At 49.7% G+C, this 19,790-nt stretch overlaps 1 protein-coding gene across 3 annotated transcripts in view; it reads right to left on the bottom strand.

The window, feature by feature from the left end:
- Positions 1-19,790, bottom strand: part of LOC140399093 (astrotactin-2-like) — a 2,178,011-nt gene that overhangs the window by 2,071,560 nt on the left and 86,661 nt on the right. The gene's annotated exons all lie outside the window — the stretch shown is intronic.

Here is a 19,790-nt window from a genome sequence, read left to right as displayed (position 1 = left end):
GTAGGGTGCTCTTTCCAAGAGCCGGTGCAGACTCGAAGGGCCGAATGGCCTCCTTCTGCACTGTAAATTCTATGATAATCAGTTCCAGGTGACCAAAGACTGCTTTGAAGGGGGAGAGCTGACTGGTGGTGATTTAACCTGAGACCCACCACATCTCAAGCAAGGAGCAAGGTTGAGAAGGCAGGGCCTTCATGAATAACCTCAGCCGGTACAGGAATTGAACCTGCGCTGTTGGCCTCCCTCTGCATCACAAACCTGGGGCGAGATTCTCCGACCCCCCGCCGGGTCGGAGAATCGCCGGGGGCTGGCGTGAATCCCGCCCCCGCCGGTTGCCGAAGTCTCCAGCACCACAGATTCAGCGGGGGCGGGAATCGCGCCGCGCCGGTTGGCGGGCCCCACCGCTCGAATCTCCGGCCCGGATGGACCGAAGTCCCGCCGCTAAAATGCCTGTCCCGCCGGCGTAAATTAAACCACCTACCTTACCGGCGGGACAAGGCGGCGCGGGCGGGCTCCGGGGTCCTGGGGGGGGCGCGGGGCGATCTGGCCACGGGGGGTGCCCGCACTGTGGCCTGGCCCGCGATCAGGGCCCACCGATCCGCGGGCGGGCCTGTGCCGTGGGGGCACCCTTTTCCTTCCGCCTTCGCCACGGTCTCCACCATGGCGGAGGCGGAAGAGACTCCCTCCACTGCGCATGCGCGGGGATGCCGTGAGCGGCCGCTGACGCTCCCTTGCATGCGCCGCCCGGCAATGTCTTTTCCGCGCCAGCTGGCGGGGCACCAAAGGCCTTTCCTGCCAGCCGGCGGGGCGGAAATCAGTCCGGCGCGGGCCAACCCCTTAAGGTTAGGGCTCGTCCGGTCAAGATGCGGAGGATTCCTCACCTTTGGGGAGGCGCGATGCCGGACTGATTTGCGCCGTTTTTGGCACCGGTCGGCGGACATCGCTCACTCCGGCGTCGGCACTTAGACTCCCGATGGGAGAATTGCGCCCCCTATTTCCAGACTGTCTGATTTTTTTGGAGCGCTTTTAAAGGTTGCTGGTTGGTTCCTGTAACAGTACAAGACAATCTGGAATTTCTACAGAATGGAATTTCTACAGTATGTGATGCAAGTATATAGGGTGCCATGGTGGCACAGTGGTCAGCACTGCTGCCTCACAGCACCAGGAACCCCGGTTCAATTCCAGCCATGGCTCTCTGTCTGTGTGGTGATGGCACTTTCGCCAAGCCTGCTTGGTTTTCTTACCATTGCTCCGATTTCCTCCCACAGTCCAAAGATGTGCAGGGTAGGTGGATTGGCTCTGCTAAATTGCTCCGTAGTGTCCAAAAAGATGTGTAGGCTAGATTAAGGGGTAAAAGGGATAGGGCAGACAGCTCCCCATTGGCCACCGGTGGGATCCTCTGGTTCCACCGCTGTCTACGCCTTTCTGTGTGGCTAGCCAATCCCACCGCTGGGGAATCCACAGCAGGCAGTCACCATCGGCGGAACCGGAAGATCCCACTGGCAGGTTGGGCTGGAAATTCCCTACCATGGTGTTCATTCAAATGTTTGGCTGATTCACTCAATCAAGGTGAATTCAGGATTGAACCAAGAATATTCATGATCTATATGACTCAACAGTACATCAAAAAATGGCATTAATCCACTGAACCATTGACCAAGAAACTGATTAGGAAAGGTAAAGTAGAATATGAACTCACAAGGAAGGCGGACAGTAAAAGTGTCTTGAGGTATATGAGGAGGAAAAGATTAGCTAGGAAAAACTTGGGTCCATTTCAGATGGGCACAGGAAAATTTACAGTGGAGAACAGGGAAATAGTGGAGAAACTAAACATTTACTTAGCATCTGTCTTCATGGAAGAAGGTGCAGAAAATCTCCCAGAAATACTAAGCAACCAAGGAGCGTTTGAACCTGAGGAGCTAAAAGAAATGAGTTTTAGTGAAGAGATAGTATTTGAAAAGTTAACCGGATTGAAGGTTGATAAATCCCCTGGGCCAGTTGCGATTCATCCTAAAGTGTTGAAGAGGGTGGCTAGAAAGATAATGGATACATTGGTGGTTATCTTACAAAATTTTTTAGATGCTGAAAAGGCTTCTGTGGACTGTTAGGTAATGAATGTAACCCCACTGTCTAAGGAGGGTGGAAGACGGAGAATGGAGAACTACAGGCCTGCTAGTTTGACATCAGCAGTCGAGAAAATGTTAGAATCAATAAGATTGTAACAAAGAATGGTAAAATTGGGCAGAGTCAACATGGATATATGAAAGGAAATCATGTTTGCAAATTTGCTGGAGTTGTTTTGAGGATGTTACTTTAAGCATAGATGAAGGAGAACCAGTGGATGCAGTGCATTTAGATTTTCAAAAGGCTTTTGATAAGGTCCACGCAGGAGGTTCGTAAATAATGCATGGGATTGGAGGAAATATACGAGTAGGAACTGGGAATTGGTTATCAGACAGAAAGCAGAGAGTAGGAATAAATGGATCATTCTCAAGATGGCAGGCTGTTGGGTGGGCACTGTAAGGATCCATGCCAGGTCCACAGCTATTCACAATCTTTCGAAATGATTTGGATGAGGGAACCAATTATAATATTTCCAAATTTGCTGATGACACCAAAGTGGGTGGGAGTGTAATTGGTGAGAAAGATGCAAGGAGGCTTCAAGATGACTTGGACAGGTAAAGTGCATTGACTAGAATATGGCAGATGGAATATAATATGAATAAGCATGAAGTTATTCACATTAACAAAAAGAAACAAGAAGGCAGAGTATTTCTTAAATTGTGGAAGGGCGGGTGTCCAAAGGGACCTGGGAATACTTGTTCATGACTTGCTAAAAGCTAGCATGTTGGTGCAGCAAGCAACTAAGAAGGCAAATAGTATGTTGGCCTTCATTGCAAGGGAATTTGAGTACAGGAGTAAAGATGTTTTGTGCAGTTGTACAAAGCCTTAGTGAAACCTCATCTGGAGTATTGCGCACAGTTTGGTCTCCTTTTCAAAGGAAGGATGAATATACTTGCCATAGAAAGAGTGGAACGGAGGTTCATCCTGGGACGGTGGGATTGTTTTATGAAGAGAGATTGAGGAGACTGGGTCTGTGCTCCCCAGAGTGTCAAAGAATAGGGAGTAACCTCCTTGAGACTTACACAATTCTTGCAGGACGTGACAGGCTGGATGTAGATCATTTGTTTCCCCTGGCCGGTGAGTCTATTACCGGGGGACATAATCTCAGGATAAGGGAATGCCATTGAAGATGAGGAGGAATTTCTTCACTCAGAGGATGATGAATCTTTCAACTTCTCTACTTCAAGAGGGCTGTGGAAGCCCAATCCAAAGAGAAAATGCAGGAAAATCTCAGCAGGTCTGGCAGCATCTGGACTCGAAATGTGAGCTCTTTTCTCTCCCTACAGATGCTGCCAGACCTGCTGAGATTTTCAAATATTTTCTCTTTGGTTTCAGATTCCAGTATCCGCAGTAGTTTGCTTTTATTTATTATATGTGGAAGCTCAATCATTGGGCATGTTCAGGACAGAAATTGATTGATTGCTGGAGGCCAATTACATCAACGGATATGGAGATAGTAGGGCTAAGTGACACTGAGGTCAAAGATCAACTTCAATAGCAGAGCAGGCTTGACAGGCCAAATGGCCTACTCCTTTTCTATGAATTCATCACTGATAACTTTGATGAGAAAATATGAATTCATTTACCTGTACATTTTTCCGTTTTTCCACTCAAATTGACTCTCATGGGGAACATGGGGCGTCATTCTCCGCCGGCGGGAGTCTCCGTTTTGCCGGCGCCCGGGGGTTTCCCGACGGCGTGGGGCTGCCCCACAATGGGAAACCCCATTGACCGGCCGGTGTTACGGAGACTCCCGCCGGCCGGTCGGGGCAAAAATGTGGCGGGGCGGGTAGGAGAATTTTCCCATGATGTGCGTAATAATGTAAACAGCAAAGATACATGACAAAGTATCTTCATGTAACATTGGCCAAACAACCCTTAACTAGTGTGCATTAACATTTAATGTTGTAATTAGTTGAGTTTCATTGAGCTTTTTTAACAATTATAACTGCACACATCATCTTGTTCAAGACAGCCAACTGTAATTTGACTGCACAAGTCAGGTCACCATTGCCATACTATTTTATTCTTGCATTACATACAATAGCAGGAAATAGGAAAATGCATCAGAGCAAATGAATCCACATTAATAAGGACTCTGCTGTACAAATACTACCCCAGTGTCAGAACACAAATTGATAGCAAGAGTATTTGTCTCAACAAAAGAGAATTATTTCCTGTCTCAAATTCATTTCAGTACATTCAGTAGCGTATTAAAGTCCTTTACAAACACAAAAGGTATTTATTAATAAAGAAAAACTGAGCCCGCCCCCCCCCCCCCAATTCCACTGTCTTAGATCAGCCCCTAGCTTCCTCCCGTCCCTATGCATCTTCTACATGTCTTCTACATGCCTGAGGACTGTCATAATATACACCAGTACATCATGGTGCAGACACACACACACTGATGGACACACAGCAAGACCAATCAACACACACAACACCGCAGCCAATCACCAGTTAGAGCACACTCACTATAAAGACAGGGGGCATCAGAGTTCCCGCTGATTCGGGACGCAGCCTCTTAGAAGGACAGAGCTTACAGCTTACAGCACAGATCTTCACCATGTGCTGAGTGCATAGACTGGTTAGGACAGGAATAGGTCTTTAGTTTAATCTAACATCGTGTTAACCCACAGTGAAAGTATGTTCAACAGTTTCTAACTTAATAAAATATTGTTGTACTATTTTAAGTGTTGGTGGCCTGTATGTGTTCCATGGATCCAGAGCACCCAACACATTGAGGACTGCACCCTCTGGGGTGATGACCTACTCTCGCTCCCAATTGGTTCCTCAAGACAAATGACCCTCTTCTGCTGTTTTACCCTTAAAGGAACAATCACCTCAAATCTTCACATCCCTCCCACTTTAACTCCTTTATGCATTTTCAATAACTAAGTTACTTGGTCCTAAATGCTGACTAAATATCATGGGCGGGATTGTCCGACTCCGTGCTGGGGCGGAGAGTCGCTGGGGGGCTGCGCGAATCGTGCAAAGCCGCCCCAACGCCGGGACGCAGCTCTCCGCAGAATGGAGAATCGGCGCCATTGGGGCCGGCGTGGTTGGTGATGCGCCGGTCGGGGGCCGTTCTGCATGCCCCCCCCGCGATTCTCCGGCAGATGGGCCGAGCGCGTAAAAAAAAACGAGTCCCGCCGTTCTAACATGCTCTGAGCCGGCGGGACCTCGGCGTTGAAGGGTCCGGGGGCGGCATGTGGGGGGGAGAGGGGGGGGGTCCGACCCAAGGGGGGACCTCTGATGTGGCCTGGCCCGCGATCGGGCCCATCGATCGGCGGGCCAGTCTCTCTGTCTCCCGGCCTCCTTTCTTCCACGTCGGTGCCATGTTGGGTCGGGGCTGGCGCGGACAAGGGAGACACTGCGCATGTGTGGAAATCGCGCTGGTGGGACTGCGCATGTGCGGGTTAGCGCCGGACCCACTGCACATGTGCGCATCCCCCGGCCCCCATTCCATGGCCGGATCAGCAGCTGGAGTGGCGTGAACCGCTCCAGCGTCCTGCTGGCCCCCTGTATGGGCCAGAATTGCTGATCCTGGAGCCGTGTTGACGCCGTCAAGAAAAGCGACGTCGTTTCCGACGTCCTCAGGATCAGAGAATCCCGCCCCACACTCATGAGTTGGACAATTATGAATTGAATCTTTGAAAGGTTTTTCTGTACCTTTGGAGAGGTGTAATTCTGTTGTCAGATGCTTCCACATGGTTGGCGTTACCAAGATCTGCAATAACAGGTACCTCTTCTGGCACTAGCAGTTCATTGCTACTTGCTTCCACAGAGACATCAGTTACGTCTATAGCAGCTCGATCAGGTGCTTACAAATATTTCTTGATGGCAACACTGACTGCAGAAGCGTCTCTCTGCTCCTCAAGTGATCCTCATGTTTACGAAGGATCCTTCCTCCACATCCATTTGCTGTGACAGAAATCCAGTCTCAGAGACAATATTTTCAGAGATCTAACTTGATCCATTGCTGTAGTTTCATATTATGACACCATGTCATATTATGTACTTAATATGAGTTTTTATTGTTGTTGTTGTCGTGGTGTTGGCTCATTGATGAGATCTTGAGGCTTGTGTGTCCAAATATGAACACCTTCATTGATCGGCATTAACTATGTACATTTCCAAATGGCCTTGCATGGAGCTGTTCCATACAGGCTTGCTGCTTACCGAGCTCTGTCCTAGGATGCTCTCTGGCCATGTGAATACATATTTTACACTTTGGGTGGTGCCACTCTCCATCCCCACGTTGATCCTTGCTCTGCTGAGCACTTCACATTGTAATGCATGGAGGCACATATCATCACAATGCAACACAGTCTTATATCTTGGCAGTTCTTTCACAATCTTGGTCTGTCACGTGTGAAGGAATGGCCGTAGTGTTTCTGGCACTTAGGTCATGTGATAAAGTTCTTCTCTTTTCAGCATTTCAGTTCAATATCTTTTTGATCGACTATTGGTTCTTGTGTTTTTCTATTCGTGACCACTTCAGCAATCGTGCTCCTGCACATAATGTGAGGGCACGGTTGAATGGCCTTACCATGCCCAACTTGGTGACGCGACGAGGCCATTGAATCTCCCAGGGACTTGGAGAAGCCCCCCAGGTGTTTGGGTTCTGGGCAGGGTGGTACCCTGGCAAACCTGCTAGCACTTGGGCACCTTGACTCTGCCACCCTGGCATCTTGGCACTGCCACCCGGGCACTCTGGCAGTGCCATTCGAAGGGTGCCTGGATGGCATTGCCAGGCTGGCAGGGGCAGTACCAAGGTGCACAGGTGCCAGGTTGCTCATGCCAGGGATCAGACACAGGGGTGCCTTACCGTTAAGAGATGGGGTGAGGTGGGGGGGGGGGTAGGGGTGCCTCGAGGACCCAGTAAGAGGTAAGTTGGGTGCAATGCGCTGGTTGGGGGGGGGGGGGGGGCGGCGGAGGCAGTGTTGAGGTGGCTGAGGAGGTTCAAAGATTGGGACGGCATTTAAAAATGGCGCCCGATCTGCGAATATGCTTCCTGCACTGGCTAGCTGAGCTCATCAGTGCAGGAAATTATGTAAATGGGGCCTTGGCGAGGCCTAAAAACCCAGCAAATTGCCGTTAAATAGCGGTGTTGTTCTCGGTGCTACATGCGCTAAGAAAGACCCCGCTAAAAGCACGCAAAACTGGACTCTCTTTCTGTCCCATTGAATCGTGCCCTCAGTTTATTTCTCTGCCTGAATTGCTGATTCTGCTGTCAATTTCAATGTTTCAATTTCGAATTGTCAAGTTCCTTCTTCAAGATCTTATTCTCCTGATTCAATTCCTCACTGGACTTGTTCTTATTTTCGAATTCTTATTTTCATGGCGTTCAGCTTATTGTCCATTGTCTCATTAATTTCCCCTTCTTCTTAACTTAATTACCTAATTTTTGCAACTTTCTTTTTTCCAAGTTTGCTGTCATGTCATCTTGTAGTTTAAATGTTGTCTCTCGAGCTTTCATTCATTTTGCTGATTCCCCTTTATGATTAATCGTTCCTCGTATTTTTTTTTATTTACTAAATTTCGAGTTCCCAATTCATTTTTTCCAATTAAGGGGCAATGTAGCATGGCCAATCCACCTACCCTGCACATCTTTATGTTGTGGGGGCGAAATCCACGCAACACGGAGAGAATGCGCAAGCTCCTCACGGACAGTGACCCAGAGCCGGGATCGAACCTGGGACCTTGGCGCTGTGAGACAGCAGTACTAACCACTGCGCCACCGTGCTGCCCCGTTCCTAGTATTTCCTAAAATTTTTAAATTTTGTGTTATGTCTGAGGGATGTTCATCATGGGCGGGATTCCCCCAGCCCTGGACCGGCGTGGTTGGCGCGGCGCTGGTCGGGGGCCGCTCGACGCGACCGGACGCCAATTCTCCGGCCCGGATGGGCCGAACGGCCGCAGTTATAACGCTGAGTCCCGACGGCGCCGTCCACACCAGCTCGCAGCCGACGGGAACTCTGCGTGTAAGGGTCGGGTGCCGGCCTGTGGAGCGGGGGGGTGGGGCTCCGACTCCAGGGGGGCCTCCGATGCGGCCTGGCCTCTCTGTCGCCCGGCCTCTTTTCCTACGCGCCGGCCCCTGTAGTCCTGCACCACGTTGCGTCGGGGCCGGCGCGTTGAAGGAGGCCACCGCGCATGCACGCGTTGGAGCTGGTGACACTGCGCATGTACGCATTTCCGCTGGCGCCACTGCACATGCGCGGATCCAGCGGCACCAAATTCGCATCGAGATCAGCACAAACCACTCCAGCTGGTCCCCTGTAGGGCCAGAATTAACCCTGGCAGTGGCCCGTTCATGCCGTGGACACACTGCCGCGGGATGGGAGAATCCCACCCCATGTTCCTACTGGGCAATGCACATATGGAACCTTCATTTCTACTTGCCTTGACTTCAGCTAAACCCGGTTAGCTTCCCTGTTGGTCAGGTCTGTCTCTAATGAAAGTGTTGGCTTGTTTCCATTCTGCAATGCTCCGGTTGTTCTACTTGGGTTTTTCTAGGGTCTTTCAGTGCCCTCTTTCTGGAGTCTTTCAGTGCCCTCCTTCTGTGGTTTTTCAGTGCATTCCTTCCAGGGTCTTACATTCCCCCTTCCTTGGGGTCTTTGTTGCTTATGGACCTTTTTTGTTGAGAGTTGCCGTCTATCCGGGATCTTCTCAAATTTTCCTGGCCAATGCTATCTATTCCTTCTTGTGGTTGCTGCTTTAAGTGCATTGTTACATTAAATGCATCACCACTTTACATGCATCATCTCTTTAAATACATTATCGCTTTAAGACTTTTCTCAGCTGTCAGCAGCTGCCGGTTTTCTCTCTCTGTTTTTCCTGCACCTTTAAAATTTTGGCACGAACCTGGTGTGGTGAATGTATTGCTGCTACAATTCGCCACTGTATTGTATTGTATTATGTTGATGCCCTTGTAGGCTCCACCTGTGGCTTCGCCCCCTCGGGGGTGGTATATAGATCTGCAGCCTGTAGGCGGCACTCAGTACAGAGCAGTCGCAGGCAGGCACAGATCTAGCTTATTAAAACTAATGTTCACTTCTACTAATCGTCTCGTGTGAATTGATGGTCGCATCAATTTAATAAGCTAAGATATCACAATGGAAGCCGCCCTCAAACCTGATCGACTGGAACTCGACCCACAGGCAACTGAAGCAAAAGGAATCTTTTCACACTGGCTCTGCTGCTTTGAGGCCTACCTCGCCGCCTCCTCCTCACCCGCCATCACCGAGGCACACAAGCTGAGTAACCTCCACGTCCAGGTGAGCCACAGAATCTCTGTACTAATCGAAGACGCGACCACGTACATAGACGCGGTCGCGATCCTGAACAGACACTTACGTGAGGCCGGTGAATGAAGTGTTCACACGACATCGCCTCACCACTCGTCATCAACGTCCTGGGGAATCGCGCGAAGAATATCTTCGCGACCTGAGGGTACTCGCTCGAAACTGCAACTACAAGGACGTCACGGCCTCGCAGCACATGGAACTCACCAACAGGGACACCTATGTGGCTGGAGTCCGGTCCAACTATGTCAGACAGCGCCTGCACGAAAAGGGCGTCCTCGACCTGGAAGAGACGGTAAAACTATCCGCCTCATTAGAGGTAGCCTTCCAGAGCCTAAATGCTTTCCCCTCCGACCACGGGATTTCCTCGTGGGCGCCGGAGTCGCAACCATCACCCGATCCGAGGGTGTCCCAGGCCTGCGCCACGCGGCTGCCCACCCAACCCGGGGGGTCACCTTGCTATTTCTGCAGTCAGAACCAGCACCCCAGGCAGCTTTGCCCAGCTCGGAACGCGACCTGCAGTGACTGCGGCAAGAAAGGACATTTTGCCAAAGTCTGCTTGGCCCGACCCAAAGTTCCAAAATCGCAGGCCCAACTCACAGACTCACAGGCCCACAGACCCCGCAGCGTGGCTGCGTGCCTGCCGGTAACGCCCCTTTTTGACACGTCATCCGCCTCGTGATATACGTGGGGGCCGCCATCTTTAATATATCCGACACGTGCCACTCATGGGGGCTGCCATCTTGGCCGCCGTCTTCAACATCACCCGACATATGCGACCGACGGGGGAAACCATCTTCAACGCCGCACAACACGTGCAACCGATGGGGGCCGCCGTTATGGGACCACCCCGCTATCACCGACCACGCCGTCTACCCGCAGCTTGGCGCTGTCACTCTCGACCAGTCACGGCCCAAGCACCTCAAGAACTCCATGATGACCGTCCGGATCAATGGGCACGAAACGCCCTGTCTGTTTGACTCTGGGAGCATGGAGAGCTTCATCCATCTGGACACGGTAAGGCGCTGTTCCCTCCAGATTTCCCCCGCATCCAAAACAATCTCCCTTGTGTCCGGGTCACATTCAGTGCAGATCCGGGGGTACTGTGTCGCGAACCTCGCGATACAGGGCGCCAAGTACGTCGATTTTAAACTCTATGTCCTCCCCCATCTCTGCGCTCCTCTCTTGTTAGGACTGCAACCTCAAGAGCCTGACCCTGAAGTTCGGCGGACCCCTACCCCCTCTCACCGTATGCAGCCTCGCGACCCTTAAGGTCGCCCCTTCATCGCTCTTCGTCCTGGGAAGCTCAATGAGCCCCCAGATGCCCTGTCCCGCCACATGCGCAAGCATGCAAGATGACCGACTTCGGGCCATCCACAATGACCTCTGTCATCCGGGGGTCACCCGGCTACTCCACTTCATCAAGGCCCGCAACGTGCCCGACTCCACCGAGGAGGTCAGCGCCATGACCAGGGAGTGCCACGTCTGCGCGGAGTGCAAGCCGCACTTCTATCGGCCAGACAAGACCCACCTGGTGAAGGCATCCTGCCCCTTTGAACGCCTCAGCGTGTATTTCAAAGGGCCCCTCACCTCCACTGACCGCAAAGTGTATTTTCTCAATGTCGTTGAAACGAGTACTCCAGTTTCCCCTTTGCAATCCCAAGCCCCGACATGACCGCGGCCACTGTCATTAAGGCCCTGCACAGCACCTTCACCCTGTTCGGTTTCCCCACTTATGTCCACAGTTACTGGGGCTCCTCGTTTATGAGCGATGAGCTGCGTCAGTATCTGCTCGGTAAGGGCATCGTCTCGAGCAGGACTACCAACTTCAACCCCCGGGGAAGCGGACAGGTGGAGAGGGAGAACGCGACAGTATGGAAGGCCGTCCTTCTGGCCCTATGGTCTAAAGGTCTCCCGGTTTCCCGCTGGCAGGAGGTCCTCCCTGACACGCTCCACTCCATTCGGTCGCTCCTCTGCACAGGCACGAACGAGACCCCTCACGACCGTCTATTTGTCTTCCCCAGAAAATCCACCTCCGGGGTCTCTCTTCCATCTTGGCTGACATCACTGGGGCCTGTCCTCCTCCGGAAGCACGTGAGGAGCCATAAGTCCGACCCCCTGGTCGAGAGGGTCCAGCTCCAGCATGCCAACCCTCAGTATGCCTACGTGGCGCACCGCGACGGCCGACAAGATATAGTCTCCCTCCAGGATCTGGCACCCGGCGGTTCCCCAGCGACCATCATCTACGCCCCCCCCTCCACACCAAACACCGTCCCCGCCCCTACACGGGTACACCTCCCCCCCCCATCGCCGACCCACCGTGATGAAGCTCCAGACGACACGCTACGGCGTCAACGAGCCCAACACCCGTGCCCGCAGCGAAGCCGGAGCTGAGGCGATCACAGAGAACGATCAAGGCACCGGACTGACTCAATCTGTGAGCCCACTTCACCCCCACTGAATTTCAATTTTTTAACAGGGGGTGAATGTGGTGAACGTATTGCTGCTACAATTCACCACTGTATTGTATTATGTTGATGCCCTTGTGGGCTCTGCCTGTGGCTCCGCCCCCTCAAGGGTGGTATATAGCTCTTCAGCCTGTAGGCGGCACTCAGTACAGAGCAGTCGCCGGCAGGCACAGATCTAGCTTATTAAAACCACTGTTCACTTCTACTAATCGTCTCATGTGAATTGATGGTCGCATCACCTGGCTCCAGTCTCTATCAACCCTTTATACTGAGGAAAGCTCTGCCAGTGATCTCTGCAGTCTGCTTTTTTTTGTTTGGCCATTTGAAGTGTCCAGCCTCCCTCCTGTCTCCGATGTGCTGGTTTCCCTTGTCGAATTCCACGGGAGATCCAGGGTTGTCCAGGTCCAAGGAACCATTTATAAAACTTTTTAGCTTTGTTTTAAATTGGTCGAGGACTTCGCCTCTTTCCAAAAAGTTAGAACTTGGCTGCCTGCAGTCCCTCAGTGCGGGGGCCGATACCCGGACTCCCCCGCAGGCTCTGCTCCAAGTGGGAGCCAGGCAATCTCAGCCTTTTCCGCGCTTCTGGAGACCGCACTACAGCTCCTTGGGGCGTCTTCCTTCAATGACCTACAACACTGCAGGTCTGGCAGCGCCTGTAGGGAGAGAAAAAAGCTAACGTTTCGAGTCCAGATGACCCTTTGTCAAAGCTAAAAGACATAGAAAGTGGGAGACATTTATACTGTAGGGTGAGGGAATGAAAGATGAGTCATAGCTACAGAAACTAAGGGAAAAGAGAGCTAGTGGCAGTCCCCAGAGAGAATAAAAGGTGTGAAAGACCAAACAGCAGAAAAACTAAAATCAGAGGATAAGCTGTGACAGATGTGGGGGGTGATTTGTTATGTTGTAGGTGTAACATAAGCGGCTTCCTTGTGGTGCACTTGACAAAGGAAGGTTCAGACGCGGAGATAACTTCAACACGTTTATTAAACTATTTACACTTCTATTACTCGGGTTCAACACTACTGCTAATCCTACTATAGCTACCCAGACTGACTAACCAGTTGCTGCAATCCACGTGGTGGGAGTGATATCGAATCAACCCTGTGTCTCTACTCACTGACTGTTTCCACTGGAAAGAGGCAGATCATGTGTGTGGTGTCCTTTATATATAGGTTGGTATAATGCTCCCCTGTGGTCGTGTCACTTCTGTGTGTATCGTGAATGTCCATTGGTCGTGTCCTATCTAACTGATCTATTGGTTGAGTGTGTGTGTGTGATGTTTCTGGTGCTCCCTCTAGTGTCTAGCTAACCTACATGCATTTACATTGATGCACATCACCACAGTGGGGAGGAAGAAGCAAAGGGGAGAAAAGGTAAGGAGAGGGTGGATAAGATGGGGGGATATATATGTATAAAGAAAGACAAGAAAGAAAGAAAATGTCAAAGGCAGTTAAAATTAAATGGAATGAAAACAAAGGGATCAAGGTGGGGTAGAGCTAATCATCTGAAATTGTTGAATTCGATGTTGCGACCGGAAGGCTGAAGCATGCCTAACCAGAAGATGAGATGCTGTTCCTCCAGTTTGCGTTGAGCTTCACTGGAACATTTCAGCAGGCCATGGACAGACATGTGGACATGGGAGCAGTGTCTTGCGTTAAAATGGCAAGTAACGGGAAGGTGAGTGTCCTGAATGTGCACAGACTGATGGTGCTCAGCAAAGCGATCACCCAGTCTGCGTTTGGTCTCTCCGATATAGAGGAGATCACATTGGGAGCAGCGAAAGCAATAGACCAAATTAAAATATGTGCAAGTGAAACACTGCTTAACCTGGAATGAGCGTTTGGGGCCTGGGATGTTAAGCATGGAAGAGTAAAGTGGCAGGTATTACACCTTCTGCAATTGGATGGGAAGGTGCCATGTGTGATGGGAGAGGTGTTGGGTATGGTGGAGAAGTGGACTAGACTATCTCGGAGGGAACGGTCTCTGCGGAATGCTGACTGAGGGTCCAGGTGACAGAGATTCCAGCATCAGCAGTAATTTGCTTTTATCTAAAACACTGCTCGACGTGCTCTCCAATTTTTTATTTGTTTTCCTTTAAAAAAAAACATTTTGCAGCAACTCTATGTTTCCTCTTCACTGAAGTTCTTTTTTTCAAACTGAAAGCCACAGCTCTTGCATCTGCACGTTATATTCTCTTCACTTTTTCCCTACATATTTCTGCACTATTGAATGTACTGTCCAATTCAAGTAGCTCCGCGTCTGGTGGCAGTACTTCAATATCTCAAATGGTCTATTTGCCCATTTGGATGAATATATTTTCTTCAAGCTTAGACTAAAACAGGGGGCGGGTTTCTCCGACCACGCGCCGGGTCGGAGAATTGCCGGGGGGCCGCGCGAATCGCGCCATGCCGCCCCGATGCCGGGGCTCGCACCATTGGGGCTGGCGTGGTCGGCGCGCCGCAGGTCGGGGCCCGCTCTATGCAGCCCCCCCATGATTCTCTGGCCTGGATGGGCCGAGCGGCCGTAAAGAAAGACCCGAGTCCCGTTAGAGCCGTTTGAACATGCTCTGAGACGGCGGGACCTCGGAATTGAAGGGTCCGGGGGCGGCCTGTGGGGGGGGGGGGGGGGGGGGGGGGGGGGGGGTGAGGGGAGGGCTACCACCCCGGTGCGGCCTCCGATGTGGCTTGGCCTGCGATCGGGACCCACCGGTCGGTGGGCCGGCCTCTCAGTCTCCCGGCCTCCTTTCTTCTGCGACGGCGCCTGTACTCCTGCGCCATGTTGGGTCCGGGCCGGCGCGGACAAGCAGACAGCGACATGCACGGAAATCGCGCCGGTGGGACTGTGCATGCGCGGGTTCGTTCCGGACCCACTGCGCATGCGCGTATCCCCCAGCACCCATTCCACGGCCGGATCAGCAGCTGGAGCGACGTGAACCACTCCAGCGCGCTGCTGGCCCCCTGTAGGGGCCAGAATTGCTGATCCTGGTGCCGTGTTGATGCCGTTGAGAAACGCTTTGGCGTTTCCGACAGCGTCAACACTTAGCCTCAGGATCAGAGATTCCCGCCCAGAAGACTCACCTCAGAAACAGAGGTTGTGTCAGTGCAATCGATCCCACCCTCGCTGCCAAATATAACGATGCATGCTCATAGACTTCATTAGAAACACGAAAGGCATTCATGAATAAGAAAATCCGTAGAGGTCATCCCCCCTCATCCCCGGCTGCCCGAGAGAAGGCCCTGACTGCCCTCAGTCCCGACATGTTTTCTAGATGTCTTCTGTCAAAGAGCGGAATCCACCCTCTGGACTGATTACGCAGTTTTGGTCCCAATTGCTCCCTCAAGCCAGGTGACCCTTTTCAGCTGTGTTTCCCTTAAAGGGATAATCATCACAATTTATCAGCTCGAATCACATCGAATCACATCGACTCCCATGAAGGACACGATGTACGCTAATGTAAACTGCAAAGGTACATGACAAAGTATATTTGTGTAACACTGGACACCACAACCAAGCAGCCCTTAACTAGTTTGCATTAACATTTAATGTTGTAATTAGCTGAGTTTCGTTTAGCTTTTTAAAAAATAATTATAACTGCTCACATCATCTTGTACAAGGCAGGCAACTGTAATTAGACTGCACAAATCAGGCCACCAATACTGTTTGATTCCTGCATTAAAATAGCAGCAAATAGGAGAATTCATCAGGGTAAATGAATCCACATTAATAAGGACTCTGCTGAACAAATATTACCCCAGTGTCAGAACAGAAATTGATAGCAAGAGTATTTGTTTTAACAAAAGATAATTATTTCCTGTCTCAAATTCATTTCAATGCATTCAGTAGCATATTAAAGTTGGTGAGCTAGAAATTAGATCCATTAGCTCACAAGTGCCCCTTCACCCCCAAAATAAATCTGCAGTGCACGTGCACACTTTGAGGCAAATTGCACTGAAAGCAACGTTGGTGAGGGTACTAATATGGGCGCATTGAGTATCTGCCAGAAGTACGCAGAACAGCCAGACTAAGAGGACAGTTATGATTATGTTACAAAACTAATCATCCGGAAGGCCGAGGCAAATGATGCAGAAACATGAATTCTAATCCCATAGAATCTAATCTATGGCAACTGGGAACTTACATGTAATTGTTGAAATAAAATTTGACTAAGAACCATGGTGATCATGGAATTACTGGATTTTTATTATTAAAAATACATCTGGTTTACTAATGCCCTTTGGGAAGGAAATCTGCCTTCCTCACCTAATCTGATCCACGAGTGACTCCAGAGCCATCACAACGAGATTTTCTTTCAATCGCCCTCTGAAATGGTCAAGCAAGATGTATTCAAGGAAGTGGCTCACCATCAGATTCTTAAGGGCAATTAGGAATGGTAATAAATCTTGACTTTGCCATTGATGCTCAAATTCTATGAATGAATAAAAATACTGCATTGCAACACTGATTTGATGCCAGCAGTGTGATTCTGGAGCTCAGTCTTCTCGTTAATGTATAGCTAACCTTGCATGGATGAAAACGTCCTCAGTGTTAGGAACAACCCGAACAAGTGCGATTGAAAAGGGGTCATCAACAGGTTAGTCGTCAGTTGATTTATTTTGGCTGGTGGTACCATTCTGCAAGTGATTGGTGCTTTTGATAGCTGTTTCAAGTTGCAAATGTCTATCGGGAGTGATGTGGAAGGTGCTAACTTCAACACTTTTGCACAAACTAGTGGCTTCCAGTCTATCTGGCAATGCAGCATGATATGGAGAATGAACAGAGGTCACATACAGGGCTGGCCAGCTGGAAAAGAGAGGAGGATTGGGGAGGGGGGGAGGGGGAGAGAGCACATCTGCCCAAGGTGTTCATGATACAGTTGTTCGACTTGAACCTCAGTATATGAGGGGATTTCTGGTGACAGAGCCAACGTCAGTCACACACTCCTGATTTGACTGTGGGCGAGGCCCGTTGGTGTCCCACAGTGCCCCCCACTTTAATCTATGTTGCTGGTGATGCATACCCTGGTACTTCGCTTCAGTTGATGAGCTGAATGAAGTGAGGGTATCAGCAACTTTAGCTGGTGTAGATTGGGGGTGTCACCCCTCACAGTGCATCAGGTCTGGATACAATGGAGGAGGCAGATGATCCGAGCAGGAGAACATGTCTCGGAGGGCAAGATGTGTGACACGTGCATGGCACTCTGCTGACAAAACCGACCTGTGCTTAATCAGCTCCGAAAAGATTGGGACATTATTATCCACAGTTTGCAATAAAACCTAATCTCAAAAGTGTTATTGGTTATAGAACAAGCAATGGCGCAACATTGCATCCAACCCTTGACAAAAGGAAGGAACCTGAAGAAGAAACTCATTGTGAGACTGCACTTTCTATGTAATGAGAGCTAACTGCATTTTGTTCTCTCTAACTGCATTTTGTTCTCTCTTGACACAACAAACAAGCATGTGGCTTTGCTTGGATAGTAGGTTTCTACACAGTGCACATACCATTGGTTGCAAGGAGGGGACATGAGAAGTATTTGGCAGGAAGGATCAAGGAAAACCCAAAAGCTTTCTATAGGTATGTCAGGAATAAGCGAATGACTAGGGAAAGAGTAGGACAAGTCAAGGACAGGGATGGGAAATTGTGTGTGGAGTCTGAAGAGATAGGCGAGATACTAAATGAATATTTTTCGTCAGTATTCACTCAGGAAAAAGATAATGTTGTGGAGGAGAATGCTGAACCCCAGGCTAATAGAATAGATGGCATTGAGGTACGTAGGGAAGAGGTGTTGGCAATTCTGGACAGGCTGAAAATAGATAAGTCCCCGGGACCTGATGGGATTTATCCTAGGATTCTCTGGGAGGCAGGGAAGAGATTGCTGGACCATTGGCTTTGATTTTTATGTCATCATTGGCTACAAGAATAGTGCCAGAGGACTGGAGGATAGCAAATGTGGTCCCTTTGTTCAAAAAGGGGAGCAGAGACAACCCCGGCAACTATAGACCGGTGAGCCTCGCGTCTGTAGTGGGTAAAGTCTTGGAGGGGATTATAAGAGACAAGATTTATAATCATCTAGATAGGAATAATATGATCAGGGATAGTCAGCATGGCTTTGTGAAGGGTAGGTCATGCCTCACAAACCTTATCGAGTTCTTTGAGAAGGTGACTGAACAGGTAGACGAGGGTAGAGCAGTTGATGTAGTGTATATGGATTTCAGCAAAGCGTTTGATAAGGTTCCCTACGGTAGGCTATTGCAGAAAATACGGAGGCTGGGGATTGAGGGTGATTTAGAGATGTAGATCAGAAATTGGCTAGCTGAAAGAAGACAGAGGGTGGTGGTTAATGGGAAATGTTCAGAATGGAGTTCAGTCACAAGTGGAGTACCACAAGGATCTGTTCTGGGGCCGTTGCTGTTTGTCATTTTTATCAATGATCTAGAGGAAGGCGCAGAAGGGTGGGTGAGTAAATTTGCAGACGATACTAAAGTCGGTGGTGTTGTCGATAGTGTGGAAGGAAGTAGCAGGTTACAGAGGGATATAGATAAGCTGCAGAGCTGGGCTGAGAGGTGGCAAATGGAGTTTAATGTAGAGAAGTGTGAGGTGATTCACTTTGGAAGGAATAACAGGAATACGGAATATTTGGCTAATGGTAAAGTTCTTGGAAGTGTGGATGAGCAGAGGGATCTAGGTGTCCATGTACATAGATCCCTGAAAGTTGCCACCCAGGTTGATAGGGTGGTGAAGAAGGCCTATGGAGTGTTGGCCTTTATTGGTAGAGGGATTGAGTTCCGGAGTCAGGAGGTCATGTTGCAGCTGTACAGAACTCTGGTACGGCCGCATTTGGAGTATTGCGTACAGTTCTGGTCACCGCATTATAGGAAGGACGTGGAGGCTTTGGAGCGGGTGCAGAGGAGATTTACCAGGATGTTGCCTGGTATGGAGGGAAAATCTTATGAGGAAAGGCTGATGGACTTGAGGTTGTTTTCGTTGGAGAGAAGAAGGTTAAGAGGAGACTTAATAGAGGCATACAAAATGATCAGGGGGTTGGATAGGGTGGACAGTGAGAGCCTTCTCCCGCGGATGGAAATGGCTGGCACGAGGGGACATAACTTTAAACTGAGGGGTAATAGATATAGGACAGAGGTCAGAGGTAGGTTCTTTACGCAAAGAGTAGTGAGGCCGTGGAATGCCCTACCTGCTACAGTAGTGAACTCGCCAACATTGAGGGCATTTAAAAGTTTATTGGATAAACATATGGATGATAATGGTATAGTGTAGGTTAGATGGCTTTTTGTTTCGGTGCAACATTGTGGGCCGAAGGGCCTGTACTGCGCTGTATTGTTCTATGTTCTATGTTCTATGTTCTATGCATGTATATATATCACTTTACAGGGGCCTCATGCCAACTCTGCCATTTGAACAAGAGGAATTCCATATCCTCAACGTCCAGGCTGTATGTGACCATAGGCAGGGAATTATTCAGGCCACTGCTCAATAACCTGGCAGCAACCCTGGTGCTGTAATTGTGCAGCAGTCTGCTGTCCTGGCTGCATTTACGCCACCGCGTCAAAAACAATTATGAGTAATTTCTCAATTACAGAGTTATTAAGGTATTTTTTCAATACAATCATCCATTACTAGCGGGCCAGTTTCTACTTTGCAATACTAGTGGTTAGTGTATTAAACTGTTGCATAGTCTGGTATTAAAATCATAAAATGGTTTCCTTTAGATAAGGAGTCAGTACAAAATGGCAGCTTGACATTGTTAGCCTACTGGAGAATACATGTGTTTGTAAAAGCCTCTAAAAATATTCAATTAAGTTACGCAGGCAACTTAAATCCTACGAAAATAAAATCTAAGATCTAGGCCGGTTTACATATACCCCAGCGAGTGCAG

The sequence above is a fragment of the Scyliorhinus torazame genome, chromosome 22, assembly GCF_047496885.1.
Source record: "Scyliorhinus torazame isolate Kashiwa2021f chromosome 22, sScyTor2.1, whole genome shotgun sequence".
NCBI classification, from domain to species: Eukaryota; Metazoa; Chordata; class Chondrichthyes; order Carcharhiniformes; family Scyliorhinidae; genus Scyliorhinus; species Scyliorhinus torazame.
This window is presented reverse-complemented; position numbering and strand designations above follow the sequence as displayed.